Source organism: Scyliorhinus torazame, chromosome 7 (assembly GCF_047496885.1).
Source record: "Scyliorhinus torazame isolate Kashiwa2021f chromosome 7, sScyTor2.1, whole genome shotgun sequence".
NCBI classification, from domain to species: Eukaryota; Metazoa; Chordata; class Chondrichthyes; order Carcharhiniformes; family Scyliorhinidae; genus Scyliorhinus; species Scyliorhinus torazame.
In genome coordinates, this window is record NC_092713.1 from 253,159,656 (window position 1) to 253,180,389 (window position 20,734).

The window sequence follows — 20,734 nt, forward strand, 5'->3', positions numbered from 1 at the left end:
TACTTTGCCCAAAACCCATCCACCTGGGGACCGCCAATCACCTGGGAGACCCCCCCAAGTGCCGTTACGCCTGGTAAACGTTTGTGGAAACCACTACTAAATGGCGTCCCAGCAAGGTCTCCCAGACACGGGCGTTTGATCCCGAGCCTTGGGATACTCCAGCGCAGACAGGTTTAAGTGAAGCTAACTGGTCATTTAAATATGCAAATCTGCATCCCACCCAGTGAGGGCAAGATGCAGATCATGATGTCTCACGAGATCTCATTAGATCTCGCAAGGCAACCCGAGCATATTAAACCTCAGGAGATTTAGTGGCTTCGACACGTCACCGTTTCGGGTGCGACGAGGCTGTATGATCTCGCCCTACCTCATCAGCCATTTGCGCAGGCAAACAGGCAGTCTAATGTCACAACCTCCAGTGTTAATATCTTCTAAATCAGTCATTTTCAAACTCAGGATTGCGACCCACGGGTGGGTCTGGAGCGGGTAGGGTTGGGAGCGGGTGTTGGGGGGGTCGCGGACCAATCGGTTGTGCCATTGCCGATCGCAGAAAGAAGTGCCCTACGTCCGTGACTGACTCTTTAAAATGCCATCCGCGACCTGCTTTCAAAAATGCCAGCTGCCCTGCGCTTATGCACCCCCCTCAGCCAGATCTAGCAGTGTGCAGGCCCAGAGCTCAGCGGGCCAGTCCGCCTCCTCCTGACGTAGGCGCGCTGTTCCAGGACCAGATTTTTTTTAAGTCAATGGAGTCTTCCCACCAGAAGCGGCGGCAGAGAGCAGGTCAAGGGCTCTGTATACTGACGTCATGTGCTCTCGGTGGGAAATCACGGAGGAGTGATTCCTCCATTTTGCCAGCAAGCAAGCAATTGAACTGTGTGAATAACTGAAGATGGGTCATTTTGTAATAACGAAAGAGAGGGCTGGAGAAACAAACAGGCCAGGATCTCACAATTGAATCTGCTGGAGAGAGCTTCTCAGGAGAGTCCACATCAGGACAAAGCAGTGCTGGTGTGAGCTGTATCCAGAGCTCCAGGGCCTCTGGTGAACAAATAATTAGGAAGAAACAGAAAATCGGGAACAAAGCAGGAAAAAGGTGATTTCTTGAGGTATGCCTTTGTTAATTATTCAATGCAAATCAGGATGCAAAGTCCATGGGCGGGATTCTCTGCTGGCAGGATGCTCTGTTTTGCCAGCGGGACGGAACATCCCACCCTCTATGTGTCGTATGCAGGGAAGTACTGGCAACTGAAAGTTTAAACCCTTCAACTTCAAAGGCAGTTGAAGACTAAGCATGACGAGTTCAAGGACAAACCTCTTGTTTTTTTTTCAAAGGATGCAGTGAAAACTTAAATTGTGAGCTGAAGACATTAGCAGAAATGTAACATTGTGTGACAAAGAAAGTGAGATCGTGAGGACCAAGCAGGCTCACCTATGACATTAAAGGTGAGCAATAATGGTGTGTCGCACAGGTCAGTCGGCGTGGGTCACGAAGGTCGGTATGGGTCCCAAACGTCAGCCGGTTGGTAAAAGTGGATCCCGTGAAAATGTTTGAAAAACACGGTTCTAAATAAAGTTTTCCGTTTTGGTTGGACCTCCAAGGCCTGCGGACTCGATCATGAGTCCACCACAGAAAAACGGGATGAGGTAGACAAACAACATTTGTAGGCCCTCAAAGAAATAATAAATAATTGAAATTGTCACCACGTGAAAGCTGGCGACGGGGGAACCAAACAGAGGTTCCAGCCACCAGAGGAATCCAAAAATCACCAAAACATCCAAAGGAAACATCCTTGGAGAGAAGCACCCATGTACTCCGCCCAAAACAAACTCTGTAACCTTGAGTAATTCCAATGAAGGAGTTTTTTGAATGACAAGAAGGAAGATCTCAGGTTCCAGATCATAGATGGGACACAATGGCCACTCATCTCAGATGGAGCAAGTCTAAAGCTTGGACTGGTAACCCTGAACGTGGACAATAAAAGACCCCAGAGAGAGGGAAACAAAAAAAACTCCAGAGAGAGGAAGACAATATTCAGGTAAACCACAAAGTGATTGCCGATCATCCCTGTGCAATGAAATGCACGAGCCGACGGTAAATGTTCCACAGGAGAATGTTCACACCAGAGCTGAACTGGAAGGGTGGAGGGGCAAGATTCCAGCTGAGTCTGGGTGGGATTTACCGGCTGTTCATGCCGACGGGATATTCCGGTGTCAGGGCAGCACATGGACTTCCCAATGGCGAGGGAAATCACGTTGATAAGGGCGGGTTCAGAAAATCCCACTGGCGGGCTGCCTCCGCTGCCGGAAAACAGGTGGCGGGTTGATGGGTAAATCCCACCCTATAACTTTGCAAAAGCACGATAAATCAAGTCTTTGGTGAATCAAGCTGTGCGAGATCTGACCAAACAAATTTCAGGGACAACACCAGGGGAAAAGAGTGACCCACAATACTACAGTTGAGAAGTCATAGCGGGTATTGAACACACTCAGACAGATATACCGCCGCAGCCGCAGGCATGTACACTCAATTAGTGAAGCTGATCCTTTGTAGCAAAAGGGGCAGAAGGGATCTCACCAACTGTACTGAGTACAGAACTACCGTCAATCCCAGAGGGCCACAAGTCCCCAGCGACCACAATGGAACAAAAACAGTAACCAAGGCAACAAGGGCCACAGGATCAATGCTCTCTGGACAAAGAACATGACTTGGAAAAACAGCTAATGCCAACACACAGGTGTTCCATTAAGGGACCTGAACGAACTAAAGACTCTGGGCAGAATCCTCCCATCTGGGGCTAAGTCTCGTGTTGGGGGCCTGAACATGGAGGATGGGATTCTCTAAAAATGGGGCTATGTCCCCACACCGGCGGGAAGACCGGCGCCTACGACTCCAGCATCAACGGCCCCCGAAAGTGAGAAATTCTCACCTTTCTAGGGGGCTACGTTGCTGCCGGAATCCTCCCCGCTGCTCCAGCCGGCAGGAAACGGCCCACGCGAGTCCGCGCATGCGCGGAACAGCCGCCGTATTTTTGCGCATGCGCGGGGGTTCCCTTCTCCGCGACTGCCCCCGGGCAATATGCGGAGCCCTTTAGGGGCCCGGCGCGGAGTAAAGTAGGCCCCCACGGAACCAGCCCGCACGCTGGTCATTAGGCACCGATCGAGGGCCTGGCCACTGTGGGGCCCCCCCCCGGGGTCGAATCCCCCCGCCCGCCCCTCCTCCAGAACGGCCCCCGCACACTCACCTGTCAGGTCCTGCCGTGTGGGAGGTGAGTAATCCACGCCGGCGGGACTCGGACAAACTCCTCGGCCCATCGGGGCGAGGAGAATCGCTGGGGGAGCCACTGTCAACGGCCCCCAACCGGCGCAGCAGTCATCCCGCCGCTGCCCAAAAAACTGCACTGGAGAATGGGGAGGCCGGCGTCGGGGCAGCAGGGAGCAATTCTCGGCCCCCCCCCCCCCCGGGGATTCTCCGACACGGCGCCGTGTCTGAGAATCCCAGCCAAATCTTCTGCCGGGTTTATGCACCCACATTCTGTAGCAGAAGCAGCCTGATGGCGATTGGAATTTAAGAAACATAGAAAATAGAAGCAGGAGGAGGCCATTCGGCCCTTCTCACCTGCTCTGCCTTTCATTATGATCATGGCTGATCATTAAGTTCAGTACCCTGATCCCGCCTTTCCCCAATATCCCTTGATCCCTTTAGCCACAAGAGCTATATCTAATTCCTTCTTGAAAATCCACATTTTGGCCTCTACTCCTTTTTGTGGTAGTGAATTCCACAGAATCACCATTCTCTGGGTGAAGAAATTTCTTCTCATCTCAGTCCTAAAAGGTTTACCCCTTATCCTCAGACTATGACTCCTAGTTATGGACTCCACACCGTTGGGAATATTCTTTCTGAATCTACCCTGTCTAATCCTGTTAGAATTTTGTAAGTTTCTATGAAATCCCCTCTCACTCTTCTAAACTCCAATGAAAATAATCCGAACCGATTTATTTTCTCTTCATATGACTGTCCCGCCAGCCCAGGAATCAGGTAAACCTTCGCTGCTCTCCCTCCATAGCAAGAACATCCTTACTCAGATAATGACACAAAAACTGCGCACAATATTCCAGGTGTGGCCTCACAATGCCCTATAAAATTGCAGTAAAACATCTCTACTCCTGTACTCAAATCCTCTCACTATAAATGCCAACATACCATTTGCCTTCTTTACTGCCTGCTGTACCTGCGCACTTACTTTCGGTGACTGATGCACGAGGACACCAAGTTCTCGCTGAGTATCCACCTCTCTCAATTTGTACCCATTCAAATAATAATCTGCCTTCCTATTTTTGCTACTGAAGCGGAAAACCTCATATTTATCCACATTATACTGCATCTGCCATGCATGTGCCCACTCACTCAGCCTGTCTAAATCGCGTTGAAGCATCTCTGCATCCTCCTCACAGCTCACCCTCCCACCCAACTTTGTATCATCTACAAATTTGGAGATAATATATTTAGTTCCCTCGTCCAAATTATTAATATATAATGTGAACAGTTGGGGTCCTAACACAGATCCTTGTGGTACCCCACTAGTCACTGCCTGCCAATCAAAAAAAGACCCATTTATTCCAACTTTCTGCTTTCTGTCTGCTAACCAGCTTTCTATCCATCTCAAGACACTATCCGTAATCCCAAGCATTTTAACTTTACATATTAATCTGCTATGTGAAACCTTGTCAAAAGCCTCCTGACAGTCTAAATAAACACATCCACCGGTTTTCCCTGGTCAACTCTACTAGTTACATTTTCAAAGAATTCTAGTAGATTTGTAAAGCATGGTTTTCCTTTTGTAAATCCATGCTGACTTTGTCTGATTACACCACTGCTTTCCAAATGCTGTGCTGTGATATCCTTGATAATGGACTCTAGCAACTTTGACTAACTATGTTGGGCTCACTGGTCTAGAATTACATTTTCTCTCTACCTCCTTTTTGAGTAGCGGGATTACATTCGCTACCTTCCAATCTGTAGAAACCATTCCAGAGTCCAAAGAATTTTGGAAAATGACCACCAATGGATCCACTACTTCTAGGGTACTTTTTTAAAATAGAATTTACAGTGCAGAAGGGCACCAGCCCTTGGAAAGAGCAGGCTGCCCAAGCCCACACCTCAAGCCTATCCCCGTAACCCCACCTCACCTTTTTGGACACTAAAGGCAATTTAGCATGGCCAGTCCACCTAATCTGCACATCTTTGGACTGAGAGGAAACCAGAGCACCCTGGGATAAAGATTATCAGGCCCTGGAGATATGTCTGCCTTCAATCTAGTAATGTCCCCCAAACCATTTCTTTACTAACACTGATTTCCTTCAGCTCCTCACTAAAACGTGTGCCCCCGCACGCTGAACAACTCCTCAAACACGGTCACGAACATCCCCCACGAAACCCTCCGCTGGACCCCTTAACTCATATTTAATCTTTTCTGCTGAGGAAAGTCATACAGGTCACCCAGCCAGGCCGCTACCCCAGGTGGCATTGCTGACCGCCCCTCCAGTAAAATTCATCGCCTGCCGATCAGAGAAGCAAAGGCCACAATATCGGCCTTCCTCCCCTCCACCCAACTCCAGCTTCTCCGGCACCCCAAATATCGCCACCAATGGGTCCTGCTCACCCCCCCCCCCCCCACCACTATCCTTGCTAGCACCGCAAACACTCCTCCCCAGAATCTCACCAACTTTTCGCAGCCCCAGAACATATGTGCCTGATTCGCTGGCCCCCCACCCACTCGTCTGCCACCCCTGAAAGAACCCACTCATTCTTGCCCGCATCCTGTGTACCACCTTGAACTGTGTCAGACTCATCCTTGCGCACCCTTTGCAGCAACTCACTCCATACTCCCCAGTTCATCTCCGCTCCTAGCTCCAATCCTGCCTTCCCCTTCCACATCCGGAAGCAGCTGTCATTCCAGTAGGGTGTACCTCTGCAACCTGGGGAACTCTTTTGAAACCTCCGCGTATTTTCTCCTTCTTAATCAATCCCTTGGTCTGAATTTTAAACTGTTCCCAATCCTCAAGTCTATTGTTTTTTCTTGCTGTTTTGTATGCCTCTTTTTTAAATCTAATACTATATCTAATTTTCCTTGTAAACCATGGGCGCGATTCTCCGCTCCCGCGCCGGTTGGGAGAATCGCCTGGGTCGCCAGATTTTCCCGCGACGCCAGTCCGACGCCCTTCCGTGATTCACGGAAGCGGCCAGACCGGCACAATCGCGTTTTGTGCGGCGCGGTATAGTGAATCGCCCGAGACAGCCAAAATGGCGATTCACCGGTACCCCCGCGATTCTCCGGCCCGGATGGGCCGAGCGGCCTGCCCAAAACGGCGGGTTCCCCCTGGCGCTGTCCACACCTGGTCGCTGCCAGCGGGAACAGCGCAAGAACGCTGGGGGGGCGGTCTGCAGGGGGGGGCGAGGGGGGATCCTGCACCAGGGCCTCAAATGGGGTCTGGCCCGCGATCGGTGCCCACCGATCGTCGGGCCGGCCTCTCTGAAGGAGGACCTCCTTTCTTCCGCAGCCCCGCAAGATCCGTCAGACATCTTCTTGCGGGGCGGACTCGGAGAGGACGGCAATCACGCATGCGCTGGTTGGCACCGGCCAACCCGCGCATACGCGGGTGACGGCAGTTATGCGGCGCCAGCCACGTCATGTATGCGGCGCCGCCTTTACGCGGCGCCAAGGCCTGGCGTGTGTAAATGACGCGCCGCCGCTCCTAGCCCATTATCGGGCCCTGAATCGGTCGGGATAGGGGCCGTTTCGCGCCATCGTGAACCTCGACGGCGTTCACGACGGGGCAAACACTTTGCCTCCATTTCGAGAATCCCGCCCCATGTTTGGCCACAGTTCCCTTTCTACTCTTGCGCCAAATAGGAATAAACAACTTTTGGAGTTCACTTATTCTTTCCTTGAATGCCTATCATTGCCTGCCCACTGTCCTTCCTTTCAGTAATGTTTCCCAGTTTGTCATAGCCAGCTCATGCCTCATGCATAGTTACCTTTATTGACATTCAGGACCTTGATCTCAGAATCAATTACCTCACTATTCACCTTGATAAGGAATCTACCATATTATGATCACTAATCCCCAAGGGTTCTCTCACAACTAGATAGCCAAATAATCCTTTCTCATTGCACAACACCCAATCCAGGATGGCCTGTTCCCTTGTTGGTTCCTCAACATACTGGTCCAGAAAACCATCCCACATACACTCCAGAAATTCTTTCTCTATTGTACTGTGACTAATTTGAGTCACCCAATCTGTATGCAGATTAAAGTCACCCATTATCACACATGTTCCTTTATCACATGCATCTCTGATTTCCTGAATAATCCTATTCCCAACATTACCACTGCAGTTTGCTGGTCTGTATATCACTCCTACGAATGTTTTTTTGCCCCTTGATGTTTCTTAACACGACCCATACAGATTCCACATCATCTGTGCTAATATATTTCCTCAATATTGTATCAATATCTTCTTTAATCAACAATGCAACTCCACCACCTTTTCCTTCCAGTCTGTCCTTCCTAAAAACTGAATTGCCCTCAATGTTTAGTTCCCATCCTTGGTCACCTTGGAGCCATACCTTCGTAATCCTAACTATATCATATCCCTTTACATCTAACCGAGCGTCATATTGAAAAGACGCCCAACATCACCGATCTACTATTGAAGAAAGAAGGTGGGCCTCCTGAAAATGCAGATAGACTCCCTCCAGGATACCAAATATGGTAGGAAGTGTTGCTTTTGTCTTTACCCTTTAGGTGAACCACAAGCTGTTTCTTATATTGACCAAATGACCACACAACCAGTATGTTAGCTCAAAAACACAGTATCTTTATGCAATAATACACGCGGCTCCATACTAAACTACACCTAACAACTAAGATGACCTTTACTTAACTTCGAGTGACCGGCACTGTGCGAGATAAGGCCTTTATCCGGGTCCACGTGGTCGGTTGGACGTTGTTGGGTTCGTCTCAGTTGGACTCGTCCTTCAGGAATGGACGCGGGTCCTTGAACTTGGTTGTCCTGCTACAGTTGGTCGTGCACAGGCCAGTCCCTAAAGAGGCCGATCCCCAGTGCGCAGGGCTTTTTATCCTTTGTCTCTTTCGCACCCTTTTGGGCGGTCCTTACTCCAGGTCCAATGGACTGATAGAGTTTCGATCACCTTCATCGATCTTAGCCAATTAGGGGGCGGATGCCTCGATGGCTGGGTGGGTCCTAGCTATCATTGTCCCAGGCATGTAGGCCTTTCCAAATAAGAGGGGGTGGCGCCAGTTAGTCTGCTAGCATTGATGGTCCTTAATGCGAATGCTATTATCTTGAGGAAAATGGTGATCAATCTTTAATGAACTGGGGGTTCGTTACCAGGTCTGGTTTCTTTGCACAATACACAGAGGCTGTGTACCTGCCTGTGTCCCAAATTTACCATAATTCCCATAGTCCTTTGCTGGTGGCCATTTTAAATGGCTACAGAAGATCTACCTGCAGTTGCTCCCCTGCCCACTGCTGTGGTGTTCCAGGGCCCATGGTCATGGGAAACCTCTGTCCTGAACTCCAGAGGCAGTCCCAAGCATTGTTCAGTGAGCTCTAATATCTGCCCGCCGCGTTGTTCCACATGTGTTTCATACTGGCGTGTTTTCCCGCTGGCTCCACGGAGAATCAGACATGGGTGTGCAGGCCTTCATCCTCATCCCATTGACGGGATGCAAATGAGTTTCATACTGGCCTCCAGTTGGTTTTGCAGTCTGCCGTGTTGGGCACCAGCGGAGGAGCCCATTGTAAATTCACTCCTGCGTAAATTTTGGGCTTCCTGCGGAAACCCCCTTCGCTGCCCGCCATTTAACTTGTCAGCAGGGGCTTGGGAAAATTCTGCTCTATGTGTGCAATGTATGTGCCAAGATTAACTCGTAGACCAAACAGTTGTTAATCCATGAGAACAGTGGTTACACAGTGGGTAACTGGGGCAATTCATAGTCACACAGAATCGTGCTTGCAAATATGTCTTTCTTCACTGGGAGAAAGGGGATGTTTGTATTTTTTAAATACGAAATAGGCGATGTTTGGGTTTTGGAAATGTAATCCTGTACTGACTTGCCATAGTCATGTGACTTTGCCATGAAGCACTCTGCCTCTGAATGCAGACATCTTGGGATCAGTTCAATTATGACCTCTGACTGGATACACACGGAAGAAGACTGCCCTCTTTATAGTTGAAACATTTTATACACTGGTACTGAAGGGCTCCCTCCTGGTGGTGGTGCCTCTTGCCGGAATCTTACTGTACAAATGATTCCTAATACTGGGAAATAGGTAGGGTTTGCATTGTGTCCAGAGAAGCAGACTGAAGAGGAGGAAACCCCCACATGGGTGTCTGGATTGGGAGGATGAACACATTGAGGCTTTGTCACTTTTGAGTGTTAGAATCTGTACCACAACAGAAAATATTTTTCTGAATTTCACCATGGTCTTCAGCCATAACTTCAGCAAGGAATCAATTGAAACTGCACACAAATGCCTCAAGCAGTGAAAAGATTGTTTTTTGCTGGCTTCTGGGGGATTCTGGTCGGAGCCTCATGTTGCATTGAGAAATCAGGTGTATCCCTGTAGAATTTCAGGATCCTGTATTATTTCTTTACTACCTTCTCATTTTACTTTACACCATTTTCCCTTTTGCCATGTTTTGTCATTTGGTCACCCCCATCTATTCAGAGACGTTCCCTATCATGGTTTCTGCAACTCCCCAGCCCGCCCCCTTCACTGGTCTCCCTGCCTCTAATTGCTCATTCTAAGTGCTCTCCACTGTGTGCTCCTACTGTGTGCTCCCCGTTGTGTACTGCCCGCTGTGTACTCTCTGCTGCATACTCCCCGCTGTGTACTCCCCGCTTTATACTCCCCGCTGCGTACTGCCCGCTGTGTGCTCCCCATTGAGTACTCCCCGTTGTGTGCACCCCACCGCCTACTCTCCTCCGGGTACTCCCCGCTTTGTACTCCCCAATGTGTACTCCCCGCTGTGTACTCCCTGCAGTGTACTCGCTGATGAGTGCCAGGGACTGTTCCCAAAGAAAGCTGACTGCAGCCTCCAGCTGTTGGATTTTGTGCACAGCAGCTGGCTTGGTTACTGGCAGGGAAATTGAAGAAAACATGATAATAAGATCCTGCTGTTAAATCCAACTGGGCTGGGTGTGCCCCGCCTTGCTGCCACTTTAGCCTTTTTCAATCTCCAGCCTTTTTTTCTGCTTTGATTTCAGGTTTCCGGCACCAACAGTATTTTACTTTTATAATTAAACAGCGGTAATTTGTTATCCAGGTCCAAAAGATTGATGCAATAATGAAAACAATCTTTGATCTTGAGAATATGGCCCTGACATTTAAGGGGATCTTTTCTTTTGTTCGTTCTTGGGATGTGGGCATCGTTGGCTGGGCCAGCATTTGTTGCCCATCCCTAATTAGAACATAAGAACATAAGAACTAGGAGCAGGAGTAGGCCATCTGGCCCCTCGAGCCTGCTCCGCCATTCAATGGGATCATGACTGATCTTTTGTGGACTCAGCTCCACTTTCCGGCCCGAACACCATAACCCCTAATCCCTTTAGTCTTCAAAAAAACTATCTATCTTTATCTTAAAAACATTTAATGAAGGAGCCTCTACTGCTTCACTGGGCAAGGAATTCCATAGATTCACAACCCTTTGGGTGAAGAAGTTCCTCCTAAACTCAGTCCTAAATCTACTTCCCCTTATTTTGAGGCTATGCCCCCTAGTTCTGCTTTCACCCGCCAGTGGAAACAACCTGCCCGCATCTATCCTATCTATTCCCTTCATAATCTTATATGTTTCTATAAGATCCCCCCTCGTCCTTCTAAATTCCAACGAGTACAGTCCCAGTCTACTCAACCTCTCCTCGTAATCCAACCCATTCCGCTCTGGGATTAACCTAGTGAATCTCCTCTGCACACCCTCCAGTGCCAGTACGTCCTTTCTCAAGTAAGGAGACCAAAACTGAACACAATACTCCAGGTGTGGCCTCACTAACACTGTATACAATTGCAGCATAACCTCCCTAGTCTTAAACTCCATCCCTCTAGCAATGAAGGACAAAATTCCATTTGCCTTCTTAATCACCTGTTGCACCTGTAAACCAACTTTTTGCGACTCATGCACTAGCACACCCAGGTCTCGCTGCACAGCAGCATGTTTTAATATTTTATCATTTAAATAATAATCCCTTTTGCTGTTATTCCTACCAAAATGGATAATCTCACATTTGTCAACATTGTATTCCATCTGCCAGACCCTAGCCCATTCACTTAGCCTATCCAAATCCCTATGCAGACTTCCAGTATCCTCTGCACTTTTTGCTTTACCACTTACCTTAGTGTCGTCTGCAAACCTGGACACATTGCCCTTGGTCCCCAACTCCAAATCATCTGTGTAAATTGTGAACAGTTGTGGGCCCAACACTGATCCCTGAGGGACACCACTAACCCTAATTGCCTTGGACTGAGTGACTTGGTTTGGCCATTTCAATGGGGGGCAGTTATCAACATTGCACTGTGGGTCTGGAGTCACATGTAGGCCACACCAGGTAAGGACGACAAATTTCCTTCCCTGAAGGACAAGAGTGAACCAGATGGGTTTTTACAACAATCGACAATGGTTTCAGTGGTCATTATTAGACCTTTAATTCCAGTTTTTTATTGAATTCAAATTTCACCATCTGCCATGGTGCGATTCAAACCCGGGACCCCAGAGCATTACCCTGGATCTCTGAATTACTAGTCCAGTGACAATACCACAATGCACTGCCTCCGGGGAGGGAGTTGAGAAAACTCCCCTTTGGGGGCCGATTTAGCTCAGTTGGCTGTACAGCTGGTTTGTGATGTAGAATGAGGCCAGCAGTGTGGGATCAATTCCCGTATTGGCTGAAGTTATTCATAAAGGCCCCACCTTCCCAACCTTGTGTCTGAGGTGTGGTGATCCTCAAGTTAAATCACCACCAGACAGCTCTCCTCCTCAAAGGGCAACGCAGCCTATGCTCATCGGGGACTATGGCAACTTTGCTTTGACGAAACTCCACTTTCCTTATATCCTTCCCAACAAGTATTTGTTTGTAAGAACCATCTTTACGAATGCTATTTTTATAGAACTTAATTCCTGACTTTATGGAGGTCTTGTGGTTCAGTTAAGTCCCATTCCATTAGCTAAATGTATATGGAGGGGGTGCTCATGACGCTGTTCAGCAAGTTGTTATTCAGCCTATAAATCCTTCCAATGCTCCAGCCAATCTTCAAGGGTAGAAAAGCATGTGAAAATATACAAAGCAGACTGTTTCATCTTCCGGATAAAAGAATCTGATCTGGATATATTGGGTCCCTGACGAAAGCACAGTTCCGTCAACGGCAGTCGCAATGGGCACATGTGAAACCTGTGCTTGTAAAGGTCAATTTAATTTAACATTTTTCACACGTGCACTGTGAGAATGAACTTCTGGGCATGAGAAAACGATGTGTAGACTAGAATAAAAATAGAAAATGCCTGCAGCGTATTTCCAGCATCTTCTGTTTTTTATTTCAGCTTTCCAAAGTCTTCAATATTTTATTTTTGTAGTACCGTGCAGACACGTACCTGGGTTCACTCAAAGCATCTGTCATTGTTAGGTTTTTCTAGTTTTTTTATTTGCGTGGCAGATTATTGAAAGTGTGAGCTGATAAGTGAGGCAAGCCAGACAGTCAGACCTTAACCAATTCGATCAAGGGAATGCGAAAACAACAGCACAAGAACTGAGAAGGAAATGCAAATTATAGTGGATGAATTCAATGTCAAAACAGGTAAAGACAGAGAACAGGTAAAGAACAGAGAAGTAAAGGGAGTGAAGGATTGGATTAGGAGAGAAAAAAGACATAAAGAAGGAGAAAATTATTTTATTTTAAATTTTAGTAGTTTTAAGGAATTCAGCACCGGCATGTTCCTGTGCGGAAGAAGGATAAATACGGCAAATTTCGGGAACCTTGGATAGCGAGAGATATTGTAGGCCTCGTCAAAAAGAAAAAGGAGGCATTTGTCAGGGCTAGAAGGCTGGGAATAGACGAAGCCTGTGTGGAATATAAGGAAAGAAGGAAGGAACTTAAGCAAGGAGTCAGGAGGGCTAAAAGGGGTCACGAAAAGTCATTGGCAAATAGGCTTAAGGAAAATCCCAAGGCTTTTTACACGTACATAAAAAGCAAGAGGGTAGCCAAGGAAAGGGTTGGCCCACTGAAGGACAGGCGAGGGAATCTATGTGTGGAGCCAGAGGAAATGGGCGAGGTACTAAATGAATACTTTGCATCAGTATTCACCAAAGAGAAGGAATTGGTGGATGTTGAGTCTGGAGAAGGGTGTGTAGGGTCACATTGAGATCCAAAAAGAGATGTTGGGCGTCTTGAAAAATATTAAGGTAGATAAGTCCCCAGGGCCTGATGGGATCTACCCCAGAATACTGAAGGAGGAAATTGCTGAGGCCTTGACAGAAATCTTTGGATTCTCACTGTCTTCAGGTGATGTCCCGGAGGACTAGAGAATAGCCAATGTTGTTCCTTTGTTGAAGAAAGGTAGCAAGGATAATCCAGGGAATGACAGGCCGGTGAGCCTTACGTGAGTGGTAGGGAAATTACTGGAGAGAATTCTTCGAGACAGGAACTACTCCCATTTGGAAGCAAATGGACGTATTAGCGAGAGGCAGCATGGTTTTGTGAAGGGGAGGTCATGTCTCACTAACTCAATAAAGTTTTTCGAGGCGGTCACAAAGATGATTGATGCAGGTAGGGCAGTGAATGTTGTCTATATGGACTTCAGGAAGGCCTTTGACAAGGTCCCTCATGGCAGACTGGTACAAAAGGTGAAGTCACACGGGTTCATGGGTGAGCTGGCAAGATGGATACAGAACTGGCTAGGTCACAGAAGGCAGAGAGTAACAATAGAAGGGTGCTTTTCTGATTGGAGGGATGTGACTAGTGGTGTTTCGCAGGGATCAGTGCTGGGACCTTTGCTGTTCGTAGTATATATAAATGATTTGGAGGAAAATGTAACTGAAATGGAAAAATGAAAATCGCTTATTGTCACAAATAGGCTTCAAATGAAGTTACTGTGAAAAGCCCCTAACTGGAATGATTAGTAAGTTTGCAGACGACACAAAGGTTGGTGGAATTGCGGATAGCGATGAGGACTGTCAGAGGATACAGCAGGTTTTAGATCATTTGGAGACTTGGGCGGAGAGATGGCAGATGGATTTTAATCCAGACAAATGTGAGGTAATGCATTTTGGAAGGTCTAATGCAGGTAGGGAATATACAGTGAATGGTCGAACCCTCAAGCGTATTGACAGTCAGAAAGATCTAGGTGTACAGGTCCACAGGTCACTGAAAGGGGCAACACAGGTGGAGAAGGTAGTCAAGAAGGCATACGGCATGCTTACCTTCATTGGCTGGGGCATTGAGTATAAAAATTGGCAAGTCATGTTGCAGGTGTATGGAACCTTATTTCGGCCACACTTGGAGTATAGTGTTCAATTCTGGTCGTCACACAACCAGAAGGATGTGGAGGCTTTAGAGAGGGTGCAGAAGAGATTTACCAGGATGTTGCCTGGTATGGAGGGCATTAGCTATGAGGAGCGGTTGAATAAACTCGGTTTGTTCTCACTGGAACGACGGAGGTTGCGGGGCGACCTGATAGAAGTCTACAAAGTTATGAGTGTCACAGACAGAGTGGATATATGATAGGGAAGTTCGTTAGTTATATTTGAATGTATTACAATTTAATGAAATTGTTACATCACCGGCAGGGGCGTGGAAAATTGGAAAAGATATGTCGCCAACGAGAACGTCGGTTTCCGATTCTCATGAGATTTTGTGCTCACAATGAACACGGTGCAAAATCACCCCCCACCATGTTTCCATTTCTCCTACTCACATCAACACCACTTCCAGGACCTGCTTCAGTAAGCATGCATCTCATTTTCACAAGTATTGACTGTTAAGTTTGCAAACCAAATCATCCAATATGATTTTTCTGTGTGTGGAGGTTCAACTCATTCCCTATAAATGATTATAAATGACCCGATACAACAAGCACCATGTGGCCACCCGGGCTGTGATTTAGCGGTGCATCGGTCTGCTCGAAATTCATTTCCGATCCCTCGATCGCTCAGGTGGTGCCCTGCAGTACACCGCACGCTTTCTGGTGGTCTGCTGTGTCCTCCACAACCTGGCACAGCAGCGGGGCAACGTGCTGGAGGCTGGGGATGATGAACATATGCCCACCTCCGAGGAGGGCGACGCAGATGATGAGGCGGTGCCAGACCTCCAGGGGCTGGCGGACAATCCGAGGGAGGAATTGGAGGACCAGCTAGAGGCTGCAGGACGGGCAGCAGTGTCGATGTTCAGCGAGCCCAGAGGGCCAGGGAGGCCCTCATACTCGTCCGCTTCACATAGGACCTGGCCTGGTCCGTCATCGATACCTTACCCACCCCCATCTCCCAACCTCCCAGGGTCTGTGTCATATCACTCCAGGTCACTGGGACTGAGTTGGCACTGTCAGTGGGTCACAGTCGATAACCTTCAGAGAGCTGAGCGCTGGAGCACCTCAATCTATGCCATAGTCTGACCCCTGCCTGTCAGCTGAGTGCTCGCTCACACCCGTAACCTGCATGCTATGTGTCTGGGGAGGGGCAGATGCCTGGAGAGATGGGCCAAGGGTTCGGAGGTCAGCCCACATTGTGGTAGAAAGTGACAGATTGTCATACTAATTGTGCTCAAGGGTTTTTAATGTGTCACAGGTGTCCAACAATTCCTCACTCTCCCAAAGGTGCTTGCCTACTCGCCCCACCACCCACTCACCCCTCACCCACACCCTACCCACCCCCTCCTCCAGTGCCCTCAGTGATCCTCAACCTGCTTTGCTCTCCTAGCTCTAGCGCTATGTCTAGGTGTGTTCCCAGGATGCATATATGGTGGAGGCAGCCAACAGCGTACCACGTCCCATGGCCTTGGATGCCCCTGGTGGGCGTCCTCTGAGGGCTCTGGGGTCAGGGACCTTGGCGCACTTGTTGACGGCCCATACACAGCTCTGTCCCCGAGACGCGGCCTCATCAGAGAGGTGGAACTCGAGGGAGCTGGTGGCCACATCCCCACTCCATTGGACAGATACGGCTTGGCACCCAGCGTCCTCTCCTCCCGCTCAGTGCCCACAGGGCCCTGGGGTTCACCAGGATAAAGGGGCAGCTGGTTTGAGCTCCGGCTTCACCTGCATCATCTGGCTCTGCCAGCCTAGGCGGCTCCCCGATGTCTGCACCAGTGTCGATGCCCTCGGCGATGCTCCTCAGTGACTGGGACATGTTCTGCAGTGCCCCGGCAATGCCCACCCGCGTTTGGGACAAGCTCCACAGCACCTCGGCCATTCCCATCTGACAGTGGGACATATCCTGCAGAACCTCATCAAGGTCTGCCTGGTACTGGGTCACATCCCCCAGCGAGTCGGACAGTCTACCGAGGCCCTCAGCCATGGCCATCGCCGACTGCGCCAAGCCTTGAACACCTCCACTCATGCTATCGACATTGTGCTCCAGGTTTTCCACTACATTCGCCACCCTCGCAGTGTTGGCCTCAGTGCCATGCATTGCCGATGACATCTCCTGCACCCGCAGCCTCTGGGACTCCTCCAAGTATCTATGAACCTGCTGAGTGTCGCTGACATCTCCCTCTGAATGTCCCGGCCGCACCCTAACATCTCCATCAGCTTCAGGTAGCCCTGTACCAGAGCCTCAGCATTAGGGTGCGACCCAGCTGGGTCCTGGGATCCAGCAGACCTCCGACTGCTGTCTCGCCTCAGGGTTCCTGTCTCCACCTGATGTACGTAAGCAGCTGTGTGCTGCTCACCAGATTGTGCCCCAGAAGCCTGACCACTAACTTTCCCACCGAGGTGTGTGTATCTGCGCTGGTTGAGGGTGGGGATGACAGCTGTGATGCGTTGATCGTGGCATCCATCGTGTTCTCCTGGGAGTCACGAGAGGGGGCTGCCTGGGATGGGCCGGCGCTGTCGGCTGGAGGACCTGCAGGAGAATGAACATGTGGTCTGTGGGAGGCATAGGTCAGTCAGTATGGCAATAACAACTCACGTGTGATAGGTCCTCCGGGTGGGGTCCAATGGATCATCACCTCTGTGGCGTCTGCCAACCCCTGCATTGATGACCGCTCTGTACTTGGCCACTCCCTCACCTCCAGAGCCCGTTCCTCAAAGGTGGTGAGAATTCTTATATCTGACACCCCTTCACCAATTTGGGACTTTTCCCGGCGATTGTAGGAGAGCTTTTTCTGTGGAGACACAGAGGGCATCATTAGTCACACGCGTGGTTCACAGGGGTGGGGAGGTGGTGGTGAAGGAAGGGTTGGAGGGCTGCTAAATGGAGAGGTGGGGTGAAGGGATGGTTGGGGACCACATCGAGGGTTTGGGGGCTGCGTGGGTGCTCACGTGGGGGCAGAAAGGTATCAGGGTTGGGGTCAACTCACCCGTGCTGCCGTCGAAGGTCCTGTGGTAGTCACCACTAGTGGTATATTACATGTATTACGGCACTGCCCGTATATTAGAGGCACAATGGTAAATCCATGCCTGCTGGCTCCGCCCAGCAGGCGACGTATAAATGTGTGTGCTATTCTGTGCTGAAGCCGTTCTGGTTCCAGCTACAGGAGGCACAACATCTTGTTCAATAAAGCCTCGATAGTTCCACCATTCTCGTCTTGTCGTAATTGATGGTGCATCAATTTATTGAACAAGATTTTTAAACAATGGATCTCCGCAACAAGCCTGATCACCTGCAGCTGAGCCCTCAAGCAGCCAATGCCACGTCCACCTTTGACCACGGGCTAGCCTGCTTCGAAGGCTACCTCCGAGCAGCCGCTGAAGAACCCTCAGACGCGCAGAAGCTCCAAGTCCTCTATTCACAGGTGAGCCCTGACATTTTTCCCCTCATCCGGGATGCGCCCACCTACTCCGAAGCGATGGCGCTCCTGAAGGGACATTACGTTCGACCGGTGAATCAAGTGTACGCCAGGCACCTCCTGGCCACGAGACAGCAACTCCCCGGGGAGACTCTGGACGATTTCTTGCATGCCCTGCAGATCCTAGGTAGGAACTGTGACTGCCAGGTAGTTTTAGCAGTCCAGCACACCGAACTTTTAATTAGAGATGCTTACGTTACGGGCATGAAGTCTGCGTACATCCGCCAGCGGCTACTGGAAGGGGGTGCGCTCGATCTTGCGGGAACTAGGCAGCTCGCTAATTCGTTAGAAATGGCCTCCCATAACGTCCAGTCCTACGCCCCCGACCGCGTGGTACCCTCATGGGCATCGTGGGCCCCACCAGCTGCAATTCCAGCTCACCGCAAGCCTGCGCCGCGCGGCAGCCAGCCAAATCTGGGGGGCCCAAGTGCTATTTTTGTGGACAAAACAAACACCCCAGGCAGCACTGCCCGGTGCGGAGCGCGACCTGCAACGGGTGTGGGAAGAAAGAACACTTCGCTGCTGTTTGCCAGGCCCGGTCGGTCGCCGCTGTTTCCAGGATCGGCGTTTTTACACCCAGGGGTGCTGCCATTTTCCCCTTCACAAGCCACGTGTAGCCTGTGCCGCCGCCACCCTCGGCGCCATTTTGGACGGTGTCTCAGGACCCCTGCTTGTCTGGCCGTTCATCGCCTACCGCTACCTCCGTCACCGCTGACCAGCTCGGGACCTCCCAGCATCTTCCGCAGTTCGTCTCTATCACCCTGGATCAGTCCTGGCCCCGCAACCTCGCGACTGCGACAACGACGGTGAAGATCAATGGGCACGAGACGACCTGTCTCTTTGACTCCGAGAGCACAGAGAGCTTCATCCACCCCACTACAGTGAAGCACTGCTCCCTCCCGGTAGACCCCGTCACTCAGAAGATCTCCCTGGCCTCTGGATCCCATCCGTTGAAATCCGGGAGTACTGTATCGCGACCCTCACCGTTCAGGGTGTAGAGTTCAGCAACTTACGGCTCTACGTCCTCCCCCACCTCTGCGCTGCCCTGTTACTCGGCCTGGATTTTCAGTGCCATCTCCAAAGCCTGACTTTAAAATTCGGCGGACCCCTACCCCCCCCTCACCGTCTGCGGCTTCACGACCCTTAAGGTCGACCCACCTTCCCTGTTTGCGAACCTCACCCCGGATTGCAAACCCGTCACCACTAGGAGCAGACGGTACAGTGCCCAGGACAGGACCTTCATCAGGTCGGAGGTCCAATGGCTTCTGCGGGAGGGGGTCATTGAAGCCAGCAACAGCCCCTGGAGAGCTCAAGTAGTGGTAGTGAAGACTGGGGAGAAGCATAGGATGGTCATTGACTACAGTCAGACCATCAATCAATACACGCAGCTCGACGCGTACCCCCTCCCACGCATATCTGACATGTTCAATCAGATTGCGCAGTATCAAGTCTTTTCCACAGTGGACTTGAAGTCCGCCTACTGTCAGCTCCCCATCCGCCTCGAGGACCGCCAATACACTGCGTTTGAAGCAGATGGCCGCCGCTATCACTTCCTTAGGTTTCCTTGCGGCGTCACTAATGGGGTCTCGGTCTTCCAGCGAGAGATGGACCGAATGGTTGACTGGTACAGACTGCGGGCCACCTTCCCGTACCGAGATAACGTCACCATCTGAGGCCACGATCAGCAGGACCACGATGCAAACCTCCAAAAATTCCTCCATGCAGCCAAACCCCTTAACCTCACCTACAATAAGGAGAAATGTGTGTTCCGCACCAACCGCTTAGCCATCCTTGGCTACGTAGTGGAAAATGGAGTCCTAGGGCCCGACCCCAATCGCCTGTGCCCGCTCCTGGAAATCCCTCTCCCCCACTGCCCCAAGGCCCTGAAACGATGCCTGGGGTTTTTCTCATATTACACCCAGTGGGTCCCTAATTATGCAGACAAGGCCCGCCCACTCATCAAGTCCACTGTTTTTCCCCTGACGGCTGAGGGCCGCCAGGCCTTCAACCACATCAAGGTCCGACATTGCCAAGGCCACGATGCACTCGGTCGGCGAGACCCTCCCTTTTCAGGTGGAGAACGATGCATCAGACGTCGCTCTGGCCGCCACCCTCAACCAGGCGGGCAGACCCGTGGCTTTCTTCTCCCGCATCCTTCATGCATCCGAAATTCGGCACTCCTCTCGAAAAGGAGGCCCAGGCCATTGTGGAAGCTGTGCGACATTGGAGGCATTACCTGGCCGGCAGGAGATTCACTCTCCTCACTGACCAATGGTCGGTTGCCTTCATGGTCAATAACACACAGCGGGGCAAGATCAAAAATGACAAGATCTTGAGGTGGAGGATCGAGCTCTCCACCTATAACTATGAGATCTTGTATCGCCCGGGGAAGCTGAATGAGCCCCCTGAAGCCCTATCCCGCGGTACATGTGCCAGCGCACAAGTAGACCGACTCCGGGCTCGCCACTATGACCTGGGCCACCCGGGGGCCACCCGGTTATTCCATTTTATTAAGGCCCGCAACCTGCCCTACTCCATTGAGGTCAGGACCGTCACCAGAGACTGCCAAGTCTGCGCAGAGTGCAAGCCGCACTTCTACCGGCCAGATAGAGTGCACCTGGTGAAGGCCTCCCGCCCCTTTGAACGCCTCAGCGTGGACTT